Genomic DNA, 22253 nt, shown 5'->3' with positions numbered 1-22253 from the left:
AGAAACCTCACAACTCTCCACTTCTCTGCCAAGATCTTTAAACAAATCCATTAGGAGTTTTTTTTAAAATTTCATCACATCTCCATTTTATCTTTCCCTGCCATGTCTAATCACAACTAATTTATAACTCCTCTAAATCCTTTTGATACATTGCAGTTTTTTTAAAACTCAATCACTCTTTCTTCATAACCAATCAAGCAGTTATCTATAAGAGGTAAAGTTATATGCCAACTTCTAATAACTGCCTGCTACCAACTCCACACGATTAGACAAGAATGGCTAAGTTTTCCCTGTGACTACATGGCTCTCCTTCCACATACAAACTTGGAAAATTATTGCTACTGCAAAAACTGCCATATGTAGGTGCGTGGTAGATCTGGGGATGGGGGTGGGTGGGAAGACCATAAAGCCATAAGACATAGGAGCAGAATTAGGCCATTTACCCTTTGAGTCTGCTTTTCCATTCCATCATGACTGATCCTGGATCCCACTCAAGCCCATACACCTGCCTTATCACCATATCCTTTGATGCCCTGACCGATCAGGAAATGATCAACTTCCACCTTAGGTATACCCACAGACTTGGCCACCACCGCAGTCTGTGGGAGGGCATTCCACAGATTCTGGAGTTCAACCCAGATAAGTGTGAAGTGGTACATTTTGGTAGGTCAAATATGAGAGCTATAGTATTAATGGTAAGACTCTTGGCAGTGTGGAGGATCAGAGGGATCTTGGGGTCCAAGTCCATAGGACACTCAAAGCAGCCGTGCAGGTTGACTCTGTGGTTAAGAAGGCGTACAGTGTATTGGCCTTCATCAATCGTGGAACTGAATTTAGGAGCTGAGAAGTAATGTTGCAGCTATATGGAATCCTGGTCAGACACCACTTGGATTACTGTGCTCAGTTCTGGTCACCTCACTACAGGAAGGATGTGGAAGCCATAGAAAGGGTACAGAGGAGATTTACAGGGATGTTGCCTGGATTGGGGAGCATGCCTTACAAGAATAGGTTGAGTGTACTTGGCCTTTTCTCTTTGGAGTGGCAGAGGATGAGAGGTGACCTGATAGAGGTGTATAAGATGATAAGAGGCATTGATCGTATGGATAGTCAGAGGCTTTTTCCCGGGGCTAAAATGGTTGCCACAAGAGGACACAGGTTTAAGGTGCTGGGGAGTAGGTACGGAGGAGATGTCGGGGTAAGTTTTTTTACTCAGAGAGTGCTGAGGGCGTGGAATGGGCGGCTGGCAACGGTGATGGAGGCGGATACGATAGGGTCTTTTAAGTCTTAAATATAAGAGACTTTTGGATAGGTACATGGAGCTTAGAAAAATAGAGGGCTATAGGTAATCCTAGTAATTTCTAAGGTAGGGACATGTTCGGCACAACTTTGTGGGCCGAAGGCCTGTATTGTGCTGTAGGTTTTCTCTGTTTCTATGTTTCTATTACTCTATGATTTTTAAAAAATTCCTCCGTTCTAAAAGGTCACCCCTCAATTCTGAGGCTGTGTCCTCTTTTTCTGGATACCCCCACTGGAGGAAGTATCCTCTCAATATCCACCTTATCTAGTCCTTTCAACATTCGGTAAGTTTCAATGAGATCCCCATGCATTCTTCTAAATTCCAGTGAGTGCAGGCCCAAAGCTGCCAAACACTCCTCGTATGTTAACCCCTTCATTCCCGGATATGGGGCCCAAAACTGTTGACAATACTCCAAGTGTGGCCTTTAATAGTGTCTTATAAAGCCTCAACATTATCTCCTTGCTTTCATATTCTATTTCCCTTGAAATAAATGCCAACATTGCATCTGCCTTCCTTACCACCGACTCAACTTGTGAATTAACTTTCTGGGAGTCTTGCACAGGGACTCCTAATGGTGGGGGGGGGGGGGGGGTAGGGTTGCCAATGGACAAGAGTAGCAGTCAAATACGTTGTGTTTACCCCGAGAAAGATTACCATGACCATGAAGCCTTGCATGGGCACCTTTGTGCGCATGCATGTCTTGCGTTTGCATGTACATGCCGATATTTTTCTACAAATTGTTTTTGGTGATTCCATTCGGTGGGGGGGGGGGGGGTGTTAATCACGACCGGAATATAGGTGATAAGTGGCTAATACACTCAATTCTGTTTCTAAAAGGGTTTATCTAACAAATTTAATACTAAACACACAGTGTATATTTTCCTCACATGAATATAGTGATAAGTCAATTATCAGGGGAGGACAGGGGAGCTTGAAGTATGTGTTGAACGAACTTCCAGTAGAAGTGGTAGAGGCAGGTTCGATATTATTTAACGAAAAATTGGATATGTATATGGACAGGAAAGAAATGGAGGGTTATGGGCTGAGTGCAGGTCAGTGGGACTAGCTGAGAGTAGCGTTCGGCACGGACTAGAAGGGCCGAGATGGCCTGTGTCCGTGCTGTAATTATTATATGGTTATATAAGTCATTTAGAAGTCAATAGCATCATAACATTTTAAGTAACGTTTGGATATTAAACACACAGCACATTATTTTCCCCGTATGAACATATAAAATCATTGCAACACACCAATATCGCTGAATCAGTGGGAGCCCTGGGCTTGTTTCCTTGCAACAAGACGGTCCCATCGAGGGGTGATAGGAGACAGCAATACTCGAAGGGGGTTCCTTATGTCCAGTCTATTCCGCAATTTAGTTTTCGTTGCATTCATTGCAGAGATATGTTGGAAATGGAAGCAACGTTTTCAGTGCTTTTGCGGCTATCTCAGGCTCTTTAGCCTTGACTTTGATCCAGAATGCCGGCAGAAATGTTATGTCAAACATACTTTTCAGCCCGCCGTCATTTGCAAGCTCGAGGAGTTGATCTCCTTCCCACGCTGACATGGATGACGCGCGGATAATGACCTCGCGTGCGTTCAAGCTCAACAGTGGGCGTGACAGGGAATGGTGCAGCTGACTCATATCGCCAAATTATATCGTTTCCTCACGGCCTGGTAGCACATGCTTTGCGGCCCGGCAGTTGGGGACCGCTGATTAAGAGCAATTGACTGCAGGGAGAAAAGGCAAGTAGAATTTTCTCTGTTTTATTTAAGTTGCTTTAAATGTTTTTAAATTTACTTCCATGCACATTTACTTCTGCTTACGGATCTACAATCCCTTGTTTCAGACTTTTAACTTCAAAATGTTTTAACATTTCTTCAACATTATTCAGAATTATGAATGTCAACAACATTCAACAAAAGTGACACTTTTGACTGCCAAGGGCAAGACCTGCTACCAGTCTTACTGACTGGTCATCTAAATAGTTATGCCAAGAAAGGCCCTGTCCTGTACCTGTGTTTGAACCAGGAAACCTGTAGAATAAAGTCAGGAATCACAATCAAAAAGAAAGCCTTCCTGAGATATCTCGTGTCCCCAAAAAGTCGTTCACTTTCTCACCATACACAAAGCCTGAAGCCAAGATACACTTTTAAGGTTAAGCAGTTAGGATAATATTTAGCAAAATGTTGATCTTTATTTCAAGGAATTCAAGTGGCATAATGATGCCTAGAAACTGTTTTAATACAACATAATGTATGACCATTTCTTACCAATCACAACAACCACCTAAAAAGCCTTCCACATTGAGATGGAAGCTGATAAATTTACACACAGGAACCAGTTAGAAAACAAACCAACATGCATCCGAACGTGTAACGTAATGGCAGGTTTAACAGATAAGTAATTATTATATTACAAAATCAGTTGAAAATACAAAAATAGAAACGGAGTCATAACACTGGAGGCTACTCTGCCATTCCATGTCATTACAGCTGATGGTCTATTCAGTACCATATTTCTTCTCTCTCTCTTCCCTCTCTCCCCCCCCCCCCGCCCCCATATCTTATTATGGCTTTTATATCTAGAAATTTATCTGGCTAAAATACATAAAAGAATAATCAATGACTTGACCTTTGTAGTCCTCTGTGGTGGTTACCCTCTACATTGAAAGAATCTAAAGAGGCCATCTCTCAATGACTCTCTTGGCTATAGTAGTGAGTAACTGTACCCTAATGAGGTCTCGGGCAAATCTTTAGACTCTGGTAAATTAAGCTAGCCTCAAATATGGTAATTAATTTCGCAAGTCAGACTCAACTGTTTTCTAGGGATAAGAAGGGAACAATCAGGCACAATTCTGTATCTGTTCTGGGATCTTTGCTGTAAACTTTCTGCATATTGTTTTGAGGACACGATTAGCTTTTGCTATGAATTCCTTTCCCCAGATGCTAGAATAGTGTGATGTTCACAAGCTAAGCTAAAGGAACAATTGCGGATCATTCACAATTTGATGCTGACAAGGCTAATCATGGCAGCACAAATTCATGCACAATTAAACATGGAAACAGGATTTCAAAGATAAGCTAAATAACTAAACAAATCAAATAACTGGGGCTAAAAGCTTAAAAATAAATAGTTGGGTGGGCAGGGGGGTTGAAGAGAGCCCAGGTGAGTGAAATGAATTGGGTAATGAAGGGAGGTGGATAAGCAAGGCCCAGAGCATTCAAACATAAAATCATGCCTCTGATGACAATTAGAGCAGAAAACATAAATGCTAAAAAGACAACATTGAAGGTTTTATCTGAATGCATAAAGTATTCATGACAAGACAGTTTAATTAACAGAACAAATGGAAATAAATATGTATAATCTAAGAGAGATTTAGTTGCAAAGTAACAAAGATTGGGAATTACATATTCTGGGATACTTACCTTTTGGAATAGATAGAAAAAATGCAAAAGGAGGAAGGAAAGCTCTGATAATAAAGAAATAGAGTGAAAAGACTCTATTATAGACTCATAAAATCAAAGGCATCCACATCCCCCAATAATAAGATGTTAGGATCACCACAGATCAAAAAGTCAAATGGAACAGCAACATCAAACCAGAAGAGCAAGGTAAAGGCCAGTATAATGTAATGTATGAGTATAATGTATGCCTATTCCTGACTCAAAGGTGTCCATCATCTGCAAGTTAAGAGCCTAATGGAAAACACTCCACTTGTCTGGACGGTTGCATTTTCAACCACTCTCGGAACTTCAACTAGCTCAACATCATCCAAATCAAAGCAGTCTGCTAGACTAACATCAACACAGCATAATTGCATGGCATCCCAATGTACCATATGCAAAAACTGTAAACAGCCAACAAGCCTACGACTTCAACACCACTCCAAAACCTATATCCATTATTACCAAGGTGGTTAAGACAGAAGAATTCTGGCAATAGGCCAAACACACATTCCCCAGCTCATTCCTCTGTAATTCACCGTCTGGACAGAAATATATTGCCATTCCTTCATTGTCACAGTATGCAAACCATAGAGATCCTTTCCAAGAACAACTGGGAATATAGTTTCAACTGAAAGTTCAGAGTTCAATTCTGCTATCATCTGTAAGGAGTCTGTATGTGCTGCCTGTCAAATGTGTGGGTTTTCCCTAGGCGCTCTGGTTTCCTCCCACAGTCCAAAGACATACTGGGTAGTTTAACTGGTCACTGTAAATTGTCCCATGATTATGTTGGGGGGTAAATCAGGAATGTTGGGGATTACTGGGGTGGCGTGGCTCATAATGCCAAAAGGGCCTATTCCATGCTGTATTGCTAAATAAAGAATGCAACTGTTCAAGATGGATTCAAGCATAGTTGAGATTGATTAGTAAATACTATTTTCAATAGTATGCTCTCATTGCATAAATAAAAAACTCAATTTAAAAATCCATGTTGAAATATTTTCCTGCCCCATTTCTGTAAGCACCTTCAAACCACTAATACCTCTAGTATCCTCCAATGCCAACCTCTCAAACAACACAATTTTAAATGTTCCACATATTTTTTTTAGCTAAATCTGGGCTCTGAATTTTTCTTTCCAAAACCCTCCCATTTATATTTCCTTCGGAAGAAAAATCAAGTCAACATGCTGAATATCAATACATTAGCTTATTCTGCACTCACAGCATTCACATGGATTACAGGATCCAATTACACACATTAAGGACATGAGGATGCAAGAATATGGAGATGGACAAATAAGGATCATGTACATTACAGAAGAGATTTGGTTTAATTCAGCATAGTGTCCAATAGAGATGTTGTGGGCCAAAGGCCCTGTTTGTGTTTGCGTTCTATTCTCTGTTCTAATGCTGGTGCAACATCAGCTGTCCTCTTCCTGCCCATATTCTTGCATCCTCATGTCCTTAACGTGTGTAATTGGATCCTGTAATCCCTGCACTTGCAGCATTCACATGGATTACAGGATCCAATTACACATGTTAAGGACATGAGGATGCAAGAATATGGGCAGGAAGAGGGCAGCTGATGTTGCACCAGCATTAGAACAGAGAATAGAACTCAAACACAAACAGGGCCTTTGGCCCACAACATCTCTATTGGACACTATGCTGAATTAAACCAATTCTCTTCTGTAATGTATGTGATCCTTGTTTGTCCATCCTGCATATTCATGTGTTTATCCAACAGCCTCAAACACCACAATCATATCTGTTTACATCACTGCCCCCAGCAACCCATTCCAGGTACATACCACTCTCCGCATAAAAAATCCTGCCCTACACTCTCCTTCAAACTCTATGTCATACCACACCTCCCCCCCATACACAAACACCCTCCCATTAAATGCATGTCTTCCAGCACTTGACATTTCTACCCAAGGGAAGACAAGATTCTTAACATCTTCCTTATCTATGTTTCTCCTAACATTTATAATGTTTATCAAGTCTCCTCTCCAGACAAAACAACCCAAGTTCGTCCAAACTCTTTTTCCTCATACACTCTAACCCAGGCACTATCCTGGTAAACTTCTTCTGCATCCTTTTCAAAGCCTCCAGATCCTTCCTGCAATGAGGCAATACTACAAATGCATCCTAATCAAAGTTCTATCTAACTGTATCCCTCACAACATGCTGGAGGAACTTAGCAGGTCGGGCAGCATCCGTGGAAACAATCAGTCAACGTTTCGGGCCAGAACCCTTCGTCAGGACTGAAAAGGGAAGGGGCAGAGGCCCTATAAAGAAGGTGGGGGGAGGGTGGGAAGGAGAAGGCTGGTAGGTTCCAGGTGAAAAACCAGTAAGGGGAAAGATAAAGGGGTGGGGGAGGGGGGGGCAGAGAGGTGATAGGCAGGAAAGGTGAAGAAGGAATAGGGGAAAACACAATGGGTAGTAGAAGGAGGTGGAACCATGAGGGAGGTGCTAGGCAGCTGGGGGAGGGGGCAGAGTGAAATAGGGATAGGGGAAGGGAGGGGGAGGGAATTACCAGAAGTTGGAGAATTCTATGTTCATACCAAGGGACTGGAGACTACCTAGACGGTATATGAGGTGTTGCTCCTCCAACCTGAGTTTAGCCTCATCATGGCAGTAGAGGAGGCCATGTATGGTCATATCTGAATGGGAATGGGAAACAGAGTTGAAGTGGGTGGCTACCGGGAGATCCTGTCTGTTATGGCAGACGGAGCGGAGGTGCTCGACGCAGCGGTCCCCCAATCTGCGTTGGGTTTCACCGATGTAGAGGAGGCCACACCGGGAGCACCGGATACAATAGATGACCCCAACAGACTCACAAGTGAAGTGCTGCTTCACCTGGAAGGACTATTTGGGGCCCTGAATGGTGGTAAGAGAGGAGGTGTAGGGACAGGTGTAGCACTTACGCTTACAGGGATAAGCGCCGGGTGGGAGATCCACAGGGAGGGACGTGTTGATCAGGGAGTCACGGAGGGACCAATCCCTGCGGAAAGTGGAGAGGGAAAGATGTGCTTAGTGGTGGGGTCCTGTTGAAGGTGGCGGAAGTTGCGGAGGATAACGTGCTGGATCCGGAGGCTGGTGGGGTGGTAGGTGAGGACAAGAGGAACTCTGTCCCTGTTGTGGTGGCGGGAGGATGGGGTGAGGGCCGAAGTGTGGGAAATGGAGGAGATGTGGGTGAGGGCATCATTGATGACAGCAGAAGGGAAACCACGATCCTTAAAGAAAGAGGACATTTGAGATGTCCTGGAATGGAAAGCCTCATCCTGGGAGCAGATGCAGCAGAGACGGAGGAACTGGGAAGAGCGAATAGCATTTCTGCATGTGGCAGGGTGGGAAGAGGTATAGTCGAGGTAGTTATGAGAGTCAGTGGGCTTGTAGAAGATGTCAGTGGACAGTCTGTCTCCAGAGATGGAGACCGAGAGATCGAGAAAGGGGAGAGAAGTGTTCGAGATAGACCAAGTGAATTTGAGGCCTGGGTGGAAGTTTGAAGTAAAGTCAATGAAATTGACGAGCTCAGCATGGGTGCAGGAAGCAGCACCAATGTAGTTGTCAATGTACCGAAGGAAAAGTTGGGAAGCAGTATCAGGATAGGTTTGGAGCACAGACTGTTCCACATAACCAACGAAGAGGCAGGCATAGCAGGAGCCCATGTGAGTTCCCATAGCTACACCCTTAGTCTGAAGAAAGTGGGAAGAGCCAAAAGATAAGTTATTAAGGGTGAGTACCAGTTCCGCCAACCGGAGGAGGGTAGTGGTGGTGGGGAACTGGTGAGGTCTATTGTCCAGAAAGTAGTGGAGGGCTTCGAGGCCTTCTTGATGGGGAATGGAGGTGTATAAGGTTTGGCCATCCATATTGAAAATGAAGTGGTCGGGACCAGGGAACTGGAAATTATTGAAGAGGTGGAGGGCATGGGATGTATCCTGGATGTAGGTGGGGAGGGACTGAACTATGGGTGACAAAATGGAGTCCAGGTAGGCAGATACAAGTTCGGTGGGACAGGAGCAGGCAGGAACTATGGGTCTACCGGGACAGTCAGGCTTGTGGATCTTGGGGAGGAGGTAAAACCAAGTGGTATCTAACTGTATACCTGATCTTATATCTCATTTCATTTTCTTGATCTTTCCTCATATCCCTTCATTTCCTAAATATCCAGAAATCTATTGATCTCTGTTTTGAAGGAACTCAGTGACTGAGCCTCCAGAGCCTTTAGGGAAAGGGAATGCTAATGATTATGTTCTGTAAACAAATTCCTCATTTTAACATTAAATGGCCTAACTCTTATCGTGAGACTGATTTTCCAGTTCTCGGCTCCTCAGCCTGAAAGGCCTCTTTCAATATTCATCCACTAACAAACTTCCAAAATAGTGCTTTTACAAAACAATTTAAAGAGAGCTGCAGCTGCAGCATTCTTTTCTCAAATAAGAGAAAAGATATAATCCAACAGATATTCTAACCTCAAACACAAGGAAATCTGCAGATGTTGGAGATACAAGCAACACACACAAAATACCAGAGGAATTCAGCAGGTCAGACATAATCTATTCCCCCTTCTCTAGCCCTTTATCTCTTTCACTAATCAACTTCCCAGCTCTTTACTTCACCCCTCCCCCTCACAGTTTCAACTAACAACCACCACCTTGCTCTTCTTCCTCCCCTGCCCCCATCATCTTACTCTGACTTCTCAGCTTTTTTTTTCAGTCTTGATGAAGGGTTTTGGCCCGAAACGTCAACTGTTTACTCTTTTCCACAGATGCTGCCTGGCCTGCCAAGTTCCTCCATCATTTTGTGTGTGTTGATTAGATATTCTAACCTTGTTCTTGTGGCTTACGTGAATGACTTGGAAGCATAAAGCAGTCTGATGGTCTCCTGGTGTTGGAAAACAATTTTGCAGAATGCCCTCAACGGAGACAATAACATATCAACTGTTTGTTGCATTGACATTACATTTTCTTTTTAACTTATCATATACTGATGTATTTTATAATTGATACAAAATATCTTCTGTCAGTCTTATCAAACAAATTCACACTGGTTATTCTATCCCCCATTTATGCTCCTCAAATCTATTCCCAATGAACTATTACCATCCCATTCCCTTCCTGGTCTCCACATTGTCTAATATTGTTCATGGTAGTTCCAGGTACAGTGAAGGCTCTTCTTTAAATCTCCCATCATCGCCACTTTCCTCAGAAGCAGCCACCTCATCTCTAGCTTATATTTCTTCTTCCTCTTGATGGCCTATGAATAGACTGTAACATCCAACATATATGCTCATCTGAGCTGGAGATCCTTGGATATTCTTCATTAGGAGTTTGAGGAGACCTGGTATGTCACCAAGGACTAGCAAATTTCTTCAGATGTACCCTGGAGAGCATTCTAATTGATTGCATCATCTGGTATGAAGCAGGCATTGCACAGGATTGGAAAAAGCTGAAGAAAATTGCAAACTCAGCCGGCTCCATCATGGGCACTAGCCTCCCCAGCATCAAGGACATCTTCAAAAGGCAGTAATTCAAAAAAGCAACATCTGTCATTCTGATTCTAAGACCCCCATCACCCAGGAAAAGCCCTCTTCTTATTGCTACCATCAAGGAAGTGGTACAGGTGCCTGAAGACACACACTCAATGTATTAGGAACATCAACATCAGCAGATTTCTGAATGAACAATAAACCCATGTACACAACTTGACAACTTTTTTCTTTTTTTGCACTACTTATTTAATTTAATTTTTATATGCATTTCTTATTGCAATTTATAGTTTTTATTATGTATAGCAATATTCTGCTGCCACAAAACAACATATTTCACGACATTTGCCAGTGATATTAAACTGGATTCTGGTTCTAAATTCTCCAATGAGGATTTTGACCCTGTCACAATACCCAAAGTCACAAATAATATCCTGCAAAATTGTGACAAAGGTAAAGCATCACTCCTTATTCTCAAGCTCTTGTTGCTACTTGTCTCCAGCTGGAAAGGACTCACTTGTTTTATTCTGATCGACCTAGGACAAGCTAGTTATATATCTGACTCCCACACTTATTTCTGATTTAACACAGACCCTCCTTCCTATTTCTCAGCTAAATGGTGCCCTTTGACAATTTCATTTCTACACTGATGACATGTATCTCTATCTCACCATACCTCACCTGGCTCTTCACTTTTCTGAATATTCCTTTTGGTTGTCTGACATCCAGTTCTGGATGAGCAAAGATTTCCTCCACTAAACATTGGCAAATGAAAGCCTTTTTTAATTTAAAAAAAATCCCCTTTAATAATATCTGTTCGCAGACAACTACATTCCTTACCATGGCAACTGGCTGAGACTAAATGAGATCATTTGCTGCCTTAGTGACATATTTGGTCCTGGGACGAAGTTTCAAAGCACAATATCTCCTTAACCATTATCCATTTCCTCTCTGTTTTGCCTGGTCCCAGGTCGCAACTGAATTTAGGGTAAAACTTTCATTCACGCTTTACCTCCATTCTGATTGTTCAAGTGCACACCCAGTCAGCCTTTCTACTCCCTATAAAACTGACAGCATCCAAGATACTTATAAGCACAACCTGCCTTGTGTCATGCCCCCTACATCCATCAACACTATACTTATTGATTCAGACTCCCATGTAAGCACTATCACAATATAAAAATTCCCATCTTCATTCTGAAAACACCCTATCCTGTAAAATGCTATTCCCTTTCCTCAGTTTCTTTGCCTTCACATCAGCTCCCAGAACGTGGCTTTCTGTTTCAGAACATCAGATATCCTCCTTTAAGGAACAGGGTTTCCCTCCCTCTACTATTGATGTTGCCCTCACCCATATCTCCGTTTCCCGTACATCTGTGCTCACCCATCTTCCCACCGCCTTAACAGTGATTGAGTCCTTCTTGTCCTTACCAAAATCCCATCAGCTTCCGTATCCAATGCATTATCCTCCACACCTTCCACCATCTTCAAAGGGATCCTACCACTAAACGTACCTTTACTCCACCCACCTCCCACTACCTCCCACTTTCCACAAGGGTCAATCCCTTCTCGATTCCCTTGTCCATTCCTCCCTCCTGAAAAACCTCCCTCCAGGCAATTATCCCTGCAAGCAATCTACTGTAAGTGCTACACCTGCCCTTACACCTCTTCCCTCTGCCCCATTCAGCGCCTCAAACAGTCCTTCCAGGTGAGGCAACACTTCACCTGCTAATCTGCTGTGACCATCTATTGTGTCCGGTGCTCCTGATGTGGCATCCTCTACATTGGTGAGACCTATCATAAACTGGGGGACCACTTCGTCGAGCACCTCCACACCATCTGCCAGAAAGTGTGTCGGTCCATGACCTCCTCTTGTGTCAAGATGAGGCCACTCTCAGGGTGGAGGAGCAACACCATATTCGGTCTAGGTAGTCTCCAACTTGATGGCGTGATTATAGATTTCCCCTTCCGATAAACAAATGCCACCTCTTCCCCCCCCCCACCTCTTTTATTCCCCACTCTGATCTTTCACTTCTTCTCACCATTACTTCCCCTTGGGTCCCGTCCTCCTTCCCTTTCTCCTATGGCCTGCTCTCCTCTCCTATCAGAGTCTTTCTTCTCCAGCCCTGACCTTCCCCACCCAACTGGGTTCAACTATCACCTTCCAGCTAGACTCTTTCCCCTCCTCTTCCTTCTCAGTCCTGAAAAAGGGTCTCGGCCCAAAATGTCAACTGATTATTCTTTTCCATAAATGCTACCTGACCTTCTGAGTTTCTCTGGGGGGGGAGGGGAGAGTGTGTGTGTGTGTGTGTGTGTGTGTGTGTGTGTGTGTGTGTGTGTGTGTGTGTTTACTTTGCCTTGGATTTCCAGCATCTGCAGGCTTTCTCGTATTGATGAAATACTAGTTTGGCCTCTACTGGAATATTGCTTTCAATTCTGGTTACACATGATACTAAGATAGTAAGGCTTTAGAACAAAAGATTAATGAGAATGATTCCCAGGAGCAGTATGACAGGGGTAGATTAGAAAGGCTGGGACAGTCTTAATTTTTAAAGAATAAAAGGCAGAGGACCACTTGGGCATAGAATGTTACTGAGGTTCAAAAGAAGAGCTTAAATTGTGTTGATTCATCATACATCTACCAGTAATACTGAGAACTACTTCATGATAGCTGATTACAGCAGCCACATTGTGCAGTTATGTCCTACAAAAGAAGTCACTCTTTTCAGATGTTAAAAATGAAAATGGGAGATGGTGGAAATGCACATATGAACTTGACAGTTCTATCTGTGCAATGTCAGCATTTCCTGATGCTTTAGATTTCCAAAAATATTTACTAATCTCTATTGCCGAATCTGTTAACAAACAATGGCTGATAGTTAAGCAATGCCTTGATTTTAAAATTCTCACCCTCACCCCAATTTCAAATTCATCTATACACTGAACTTATTCTCACAATAATAAAGCCCAGCCAAATAAAAACCACAGGATACTTGCTGTCCTCCAATTATCGTAGTGTGTTCAACAACAAATATAACTCCACTATTATATTGACAGCTTTCTCTTCAACTAACATCTCCATCTCTTTTGTCCTTTCAGATGTTCCTTAAAACATACCACTTTGATCAAACTTTTGGTCATCTACCCTTATATTTTCTGTGTGGTTTAGTGTCTAACTTGAATAATGCTCTTATAAAATGTCTATATCTATTGCTTTGTTGCCTTCAATATTCTATATTTAAGGCAACAAAGAAATTTAACTTTTATATTGTTTTGAATTGTTTTTGCTTGATTAAGTTACATGAGAGCTATTGGGGTGGGTACAGGAAAGAAGAGAAAATCAGCTTAATGCTCTCGCTCGTTAAGTTCCACTAAAACCCTGAATAATGGCAGACAATTTATAAAGTTACACAAGAGTGTGCAGTTGAGATTACAAGGGCATTGCCATGATTAGAAACCGGTTATGAGAAAAGATTAAGGTTTTTTTTTAATCTTTGTAACCAATATTCCCTCTAATTTTTAGTGGTCAGTGTGCACAAAAATCTTACGTTCTGCAATTTTTTTTCCTGTGGCAAAAGTGTGTGCACACTGAAAGCACACATGGCACAGTCTCTTACTAGCTCTTCTTTCAGTTAGTCCTGACGAAAGGTCTCGGCCCAAAACATCGATTGTACCTTTTCCTAGAGATGCTGCCTGGCCTGCTGCGTTCACCAGCAACTTTTATGTGTGTTGCCTAAAATTCCAGCATCTGCAGATTTCCTCGTGATGGCACAGTTTATGCAGGCTTACAAAATATCTATATAATACTAAAACTCTCATGCTCTGCCTGTCTGTTTGTGACATCCAATTAGCACAAACGGTGCATTACAGCGGCACTTTTTTTGGCTAAATCGAATTAAGATGCGCTTACTTACAGAATGCAGGCAAAGTTCAGAGTTATATATTCATATAAAATTGCTCATTCGCAAAAATCAATAGGCTCCCTTTTAACCCGAGAGCCAATCCGCCATCAAAGAAATCGGGACGTGACAGCCTGACGCATGCGCACGGCCAGCCTCAGCAGCGACACCTACCGGAGCAAAAGGGCAGGGCAGCTCTATATCGAGTGGTCACATTCTGCTAATCACCATCAGCATGTGCAGGATTGGGACAGATCTGCCACCCATCAATGAGAGGTAACTAAATCTTATTGTAATGACGTACTTCAAGACACCCATAAAACCGTTTGCTGCAGTCAAAGGACAGCGGTGACTATATCACATCCATTTAGGAGAGTGCCAACCACATCATCAATAATCCTTTGGTGTTAGTGCTTTGCATCTTCTATCCAGCATTAGGGTAAAACAAAAAGGTCAGCCTAACTATGCTGCATGGTCAAGGGATGACACAAAACATCGTCGGGAAGCGGCAAGGAGAGGGAGAGAACAAGAAGCGGATGAGGCCAGGGCCGCACAACTCCAGGATCAAAGAGTCAGGACAAAAAAAGATGAGAGAAGAAGAGACAGAGGAGGAGAGGCATGCCCATCTCCAGGATCAGAGGCAAACAACAAACAGCAGAAGAAATGAAGAGACGGGGGATGAAAGGACTGCATGTCTCCAGAATGACAACGAGATGCACAAGGGTGGCAGATAAACCAGAAATGATGCCATCAAAGTGTCCTTCGTTAAATGAGGACCAGCTATATTTGCTTTGCTACGCATTGTTCTTCTTTAATAAACTGAGGTTTTCTAATTCAGTTTCCAAAGCAAAGCGATACCAATAGCATTCAGGAAAATTTAATGTTCATTCTGGTCACATCAAACTGCACTACCCTTCTCTCAAAGGGTGCCCCAACGGGTCACCCCGTTGTCTAGTTTGACATAAAACTGTACAGAATTACAACAAAATAACATATATATTTAAGTCACTCAGTTATTTTTTCTCTCCTGTCTTTGGCATTTACCCATTCTTTGTAAACTCTATCTAGACTAATAGAACTTTCATCCAATTGATAGCTTTTGATTCTCATTAACATATCCAAATGACATTCACCTAAACGATTTCTCAGCTTGTTTTTGAGTTGATTCATTAGGCTAAAATCGCACTCACGGTCCGCACTAAATGCAAGAAAGGTTCCCCCAATGTCTATCAACTGTGCAAGATCGCAAAACTGGTCATTTTGAAGTACAAATGCCACCATCTGAGCAAAGTTTGAAATCAGTTTGGATTTAAATTTTTCTTGCATGGAAAATTTGAAATCATTAAACTGTCCATTACAGTATTTTCAGCTAGAAAATCATGATATTTTAGACATAAGGCATTAACTTGTTCATTGCCAAATGTGAAGTCAGCTAACAACACACTGTCAATAAGAACTTTGATCTCCTCTGGGTTTGATCGTTTTCACTCTTGCTCATCTGCACTCAACCTTAACATGTGTATCACTCCTGTAACGGGTAATGCCTGAGCTTTTGTACACCGTCCAAATACGATTTACTTGTCAAATGACGCTTCAAAAAGTCAAGTTTCCAAATATCATCCCACTTCTTTCCACTAGCAAATTCTCCAGCAACTTTCGCATCACGACAATACAAACAGATAACTCCAGTTTCTGAATCATACATAAATATTTCTCGTAGCTGAACGTTCATGACCTCATGAGCTTTCAGTGTAGCATTTTCTACTATTTTGTTAAGCCATTCAACTTTAAACAAATTTACTGTTCTTTTGCACTTCACGCCCTTCCCTTCTTTTGAATTTGACATAGTGAATCAATTTTTTTTTCAATAAAACCTTAGTAAGCTATCTGCAGGATTTAAAACAGATCTTTGTAAACTTTACGATAAGAACACTGTCTGCCAAAGATGGCTGCCGCCGTGATGCAGCTGTACAAACTGGAATAGGAAAGGTGAGGTGACATAAATTAGTGACGTGCATTGTGGTATTTGAAAAACTGACTAACTAGTTAACAGAAACATTTAGCTAAAAGATTATTTTCAATAAGTATAATTATTACTACATTATTTTAGGTAACTAACCTTTTCTGCGCACATTAATTTCCTTTGTGCACTGGTTGAAAATGTGTGCGCGTGCACACACACACGCATAGCTTAGAGGTAACATAGTTTGTACCAGAAGACTTGATGGAAATGACTAAAATTTACAAGGAATATTAAATAAGAGAAGAAAGTTTTTCATCACTTTCCTCGTTCTATTGAAGGTTGCTGACCCAAAATATTGACTGTTTTTCTCTCCAGAAGCTGTCTGACACGCTGAGTACTTCTGGCATTTTCTGTCCTCCTTTGATTTCCAGCATGTGCAGATTTTTTGCTCCATGCACATTTTGTGATTGAGACATAACTTTCCCTTGTCTACTCTCCCATTTCTAATCCCCAAATAAGCAAACTTAAACAATATTTGCTTTGATAAAACACTACATTTGCAGGGTTAGTATTTTTTTGAAAGAATCAACAATTTTACTTATAAGGAATTAGCACTTTGTCATAAAATATGTTCAGAAGCATTGTGTAAATATATAACAATCAGGGAAACCAAATTAAATGTTATTCATTGTGAAACTCTGTATCTGAAATTCATATTTCTAAGCAAAGAGAGACTATTTAAAATATCATATGATTGCCCAAAAAAGAACTCCACATGGAATGACACGATACAACCTTTAATGCTACACCACCTCCACTTACATTTTAGTAAAAATTGGGAAGTGATCTAAATCATAAAGGTTGGAATCACAATAAAATTTGCAAATAATGGTGCTTCCAAATAGGACGTAATGTCAGAGCAAGAGATATTAGGTTAGATGACCAAAAGTTTGATTAAAGAGATACATTTTAAATGACTTTCTTAAAATATATTCCAGAGGCCAGGGACTTGGTATTTGAAGACAAAGAAGTTAATGTTTGAATAACTAAAACTGAAGAAAAAATTATAGGAACACAAATCTCAGATAACAGGGAGCTTGGCCAAAAGGGTACTACTACATTTGTAACTTGCTTTAAATATATTTAGTTTAAGCTTTGGATGCAGGGTTCACTGGAAATACTCACACACCTTGGGACGCAGGCAGGATACCAACTTGAACATTATAGTTCTTCTGGTGACGCACTCGACAATATTGTGGTGTAGGAAGTTCCAGGATTTGCACCAACAAAGGAGAAATGACAATAGATTTCCAAGTAGCAGCTAGCAACAGTCTTTTCCCCAATATTCATCTGAGGTCAGGGGCTTCCAAACTGGGGTCCAAAGATCCCTTGCTTAATGGCATTTGTTCATGGCATAAAAAGATTGGGAACCCCTACCCAAGGTGAGGTCCAAGAACAGGGGGATAGGCAGAGATATCAGTTGAGAGAGAAAATATTTAAAAGGGTTGTAAGTTGCAACCCCACAAATGTGTAACTTTTTCCACACAGAGGGTAGTATGTGGAACAAATATTAATATTTAAAGTAATTTGGACAGGTACATTAAGGGACAAGGCTGAGGGATATGGGTCAAATGCAGGAAGTTAAAACTAGTTGGATGAGCACCACTGTCACCATGGACTGCTTGGCTGAAAATGTGTATCCATGCTGTAATTGCTCTAGGACTCAAAGTCAGGATGCTGTGCTAACTGGAAGAAAATATGCAGGTAATGGTGTCACAAGAGACTGCAGATGCAAAAACAGACCAGTGGGTTGAGAAGCATCTGTGGAAGCAAAGAGATATTCAATGGTTCAAGTCCTGACCCTATAGGTCATGAACTGAAACACTGAGCATCCCTTAGCCTCTACAGATGTTGCCTGACTCCCTGAGTTCCTTCATTAATATGTTTTTTTGAAACAGGTAGCAGTGTACTCTCTTGTCCTTTCTGATGATAGAAATTGCAGGTATAGAAGGTGCTGTCAGAGTAGCTTTGGAGACTCCAATGCAACCTACAAACAGCACATTACATACCATTAAGCAAAGGTGGCAGAGGGAATGAATGTTCAAACTGGTAGATGGAGTGCCAATCAAGTGGACTGATTTGTCGTTGCACTCCTACAGGCAAGTACAGAGTGTTCCATCATGCTCCTGATCTATGCCTTGTAGATCGTGGAGTGAAATGGCAAGTCGTTTGCCACAGAATGCCCATCCTCTGATCTGCCATATTATTTATGCGGCTGACTTGTTGAGTTGAGTTCCTGACAAATGTTGACCTGAAGTCCATGACAATGAGGAATTCTGAGATGGCACTGGCAATGAATGCTAAATGTAGATGGCTAGAATCTTTCACGATTGCTCACCTAGAACTTTGACTTCACAAATGTTCCCATCACTTACCAGCTCACGTCTGAATGTAGGCCAGAATTTCTTGCATACTATCATGAAGATCCTATGAGGCATTCCATCACTACCTAAAAGAGAAGAAGCTCAGCTGGCTTGACCTTTGTCATTGCTCTCAGAAATTTTGCGGTGAAGTCCAGAATGCTAGACCCCCAAAAACCACAACCTACTTCCTTTGGACATAAAACATCCTCACAGTTAGAATCATTTTAGCACAATTAAAAGTGGCCTGTCCCATTCAACAAGATCACAATGTGCACTTCACTTCAATTTTACCTAGACTCCCTGAGTCACACTCAAGTCAAATACCGCCTCAATGCCAAGCAGAGTCACCATAACTCCAGTTCTGGAATTTGGTTGTTCAATCACATGTAGGCCAAAGGTGCAATGAGGTCCAAAAATGTGTGAAATTGTGACTACCAAACGGGTTACCAGTGTGCAGGTTATGCCCTTGATATCACTGTTAATTCCTTCAAGCGCTTTCCTGATAATTGTGTGATGACAAAATGGTCTGACAGTAATGGGATATGTCCTTTTTCTTGTGTAGAGGGCAAATTTGAACAAATTTTCCATTGCTTAACCAGAAGCCAGTCATGTTCAGGGATGACAGATGTACAGAGTTTGTTGCAAGTTAGGACCTGGACAGTCAATCTCAAATTTACAGCGGACAGAACATCAGGTGCCAGCCATGAATTTGTTGGAATAACCATACCCAGTGCACAGAAATCACTTGGTATTACTACATGATCCAAATTATGTACTTTTCATAAGAGACTTTGAAATTGTCTAAATGTAATCTGGACTTACAAAAAAAATTTCAAATTATTAATGTCAAAAGCCCTCAAGGTGCATGTAATTCAACCACTGATATGTAGAACAATAAGTAGTACGCCATGCATGTAAACTCTTAGTACAATATAATCCTTCCATTTCACGTGTCTATCAAAATTACATCAATTCTATACTGATTATATTAGCAATTTATCCATTTGAGATACCCCAGTGGTCATACCATATGGTTTTCAGAACTGTAAGTAAGTTCAATAATCTTCACTCTGTAAACCTCAGCCTCTCCTGACTGTGTCCACTGATCCATGATGTAAACATTTATGGAAGTAGTCATTCACCTGAAACATTAACCCTGCTTCTGTCTTTACACAGATGCTGCCTGGCCCAGTGAGTACTTATAGTAAGCCTTAATTATGTCCAACTTGCAGCAGTTAAGAGTATGTTGAAAAACTAAAAACGAATCCTCCAAAGATTAAGTGATAAAGTTAGCAACAATTACAATTTATTAGAGAACTTGCGACTTCATCAGTATACTTTTCTTCTTCATAGATGATATCAACAATGGACAATCAGCCCAGTTCGTGTGATTTTTAAGAGTAGAGAATTAAAGCATAATATATACCATATTATAGTATATAATGTACTACAATATAGGGCAGCATAGTGGTTAGCACAATGCTTTACAGTACAGGTTCAGTTCCCGTTGCTGCCTGTAAGAAGTTTGTATGTTCTCCCTGTGACTGCGTGGGTTTCCTCTGGGTGCTCCGGTTTCCTCCCACAACCCAAAGATATTGGTAGATTAATTGGTCATTGTAAATTGTCCCGTCATTAGTAAATTAAAAAGTAGTAAAGTTCGTCCCATGATTATACAAACGTTTGTATTAGCGTTAAATTGGTGGGTTGCTGTGCAGTGTGGCCGGAAGGGCCAAAAGGACCTGCTCCATGCTGTATCTCAATAATATTCAAGCTACCACAGTATCAAATATAATGCACGATTAGGAAAATGAATTTACCAGCAGTAAAGCCTTTACAAGAACATGTTGTTAAATGTCATTGCTGAACTTCAGCTAAATTTACCTGCTATCCACAAATGGCTAAAATATTGATCAAGACGAACATGCCCTCAAGAGTAACACAAATCATCAAACGTTCCAATTTACATTACTAGACAGTACATTACAAGGAACATCAGTGTTTATTTTCTGGCATTTGAAAATTAACTAAATTAAATCTTTATGCCAAGCCCAAAACAAAGTTCTATGTGAAAGCGGGGTAAATTGTTCAATTTTTCTACTGCATTTGAGGGACTGACCAGAATTACTCTACCCCCATTCATAGCACAAGTGCTGAAACCCTGGGCAAATCCACTTCTTGTTACAGATATTCCGTGGATATTGCTTACACGACTGCACTTTTTAATGCAACGTAGATCACATCAAATACTGTGAGGCAAACTAGCAAAAAAAAAAGAATCTGCTTTAAATTATTCCCTTAGCATCTATGATTCAGAAGATCAACCAGTTTAAATTCTCTGCCAAAAGAGACAGCAATCATTTCAAACTCTAACTTGCATTTTTATCCTTCCAAAATCTAAAAACGTAATGAAAGCAACATAATACCCTTCTTCTGATTCGTTAGACCGAACTCAAAGCGGGTAATAATATCAGAAGTATTACATACGTAAATATAAAGAACGCAGGATAATACAGAAATATGGTTCCGCCCTTTAATTTCCGCTAAAACATATTTTATCATAGAATTAATACAACTGGTCTTACCTTTATTTTTATAAACCCCTATCATTACGCAATTAAATTTAAATATAAATTGCATCCTTCACATCCTCAAGTAAATATGATGTTGGAGAAGCCCGAGAGACAGCATGGTCAAGGAACTCACACGGTCCTGCCCACAAAATGCCTCCTTCCACCCACTCGATTTATTTTTGCCAACCAGTATTTTTTTTCGCTATGTCCAAAGGCGAAAAGAAATCAATGTCTTTCTCTTTAAACTACCACAAGAGTTGGGCTTGAGGTCTGTCCGCCAATCAATGACTTTCAGTGGAACAGAACTGCAGATTACAAAGATAAAATGAACCCGAGAACGTCTCTCAGCCCCCAGGTTACATTATGAGGTCTCTTACAAAAGGGTTAAAAGTTGAACAGGAATCATTTAACTTTTCAAGGAGAGATGTAGTTGGCGAGCAATTTACGGCCAGGCTGCAAACTTTCTATCCGACAGGATTTTGTTGTACATCGTTCAGGAAAAGAAAGCAGATCTTGAAGATAGGAGTGTTTTTTTTTGCAGAGTTTCGGCTGGATGTTACAATTTACACGAAACTGCCCGCATAGACAAGCCGTGCAATAGGGGATCGGGGGCGGCTGGGCTGAGACAGCCGCTCCGCCGCTCGCTCACCCTCACACTCGACTCAAACTTATCAACCCCCTCCCCTCCCAAATCAAACGTCTAACTGTCACTTTCACCAAGGTCCACAGCGGTGGGAAGAGCAGAGTCTGGTCTTACCTACCGGAGGGGGGTGGCCGCGGTACCGGATGGAGGAGAATTAAGGTTAAATACCTATATCGTTTTCCCTGCTGGATCTTCCCGCGGCCGGGTGCATTTCCCTCACTGCGCTGCCGCGACTGAAAACACAGTCCGAGTCCGACGGCCGCCAGCGGCGCGCGCGCATCCGCGTCCGCGAGGCGTGGATCTGAGCCCGGGGGGGGGGGGCCATCGCCGGCTCGCGCGCATTTCCCTCCCCGTCCTCGCGCGCAACTGGCTCGCGAATGAGTGAGGCGGGAGGGCGAGACGGAGTGAGGCTGCTGAAGCCGCAGCTCTGAACGGACGCTCCCCGAGGAGAAAAAGGGGGTGAAATAGTATGGGACAGTCTGGATAAAGAGACAATGCAACAGAGCAATAAAATAAA

General features: G+C 41.7%; 1 protein-coding gene across 6 annotated transcripts in view; it reads right to left on the bottom strand.

Moving 5' to 3' along the window:
* peak1 (pseudopodium-enriched atypical kinase 1) overlaps positions 1 to 22012 on the bottom strand; it is a 250855-nt gene extending 228843 nt beyond the window's left edge. For 4 of the 6 annotated variants that reach the window (XM_072282796.1, XM_072282793.1, XM_072282798.1 and 1 more), the window contains exon 1: positions 21905 to 22012. The gene's annotated coding sequence lies outside the window, so the exon portion shown is untranslated. Of the gene's footprint in view, positions 1 to 21850 lie in introns of all 6 variants that reach the window. The other 2 variants (XM_072282795.1, XM_072282794.1) reach the window with 2 other exon arrangements.
* Between the last annotated feature and the right edge of the window lie 241 nt (positions 22013 to 22253).

The sequence above is a fragment of the Mobula birostris genome, chromosome 18 (assembly GCF_030028105.1).
Source record: "Mobula birostris isolate sMobBir1 chromosome 18, sMobBir1.hap1, whole genome shotgun sequence".
In the NCBI taxonomy this organism is placed as follows: domain Eukaryota; kingdom Metazoa; phylum Chordata; class Chondrichthyes; order Myliobatiformes; family Myliobatidae; genus Mobula; species Mobula birostris.
The sequence above is the reverse complement of the archived record's forward strand: the minus strand, read 5'-3'. Positions and strand labels throughout refer to the sequence as shown.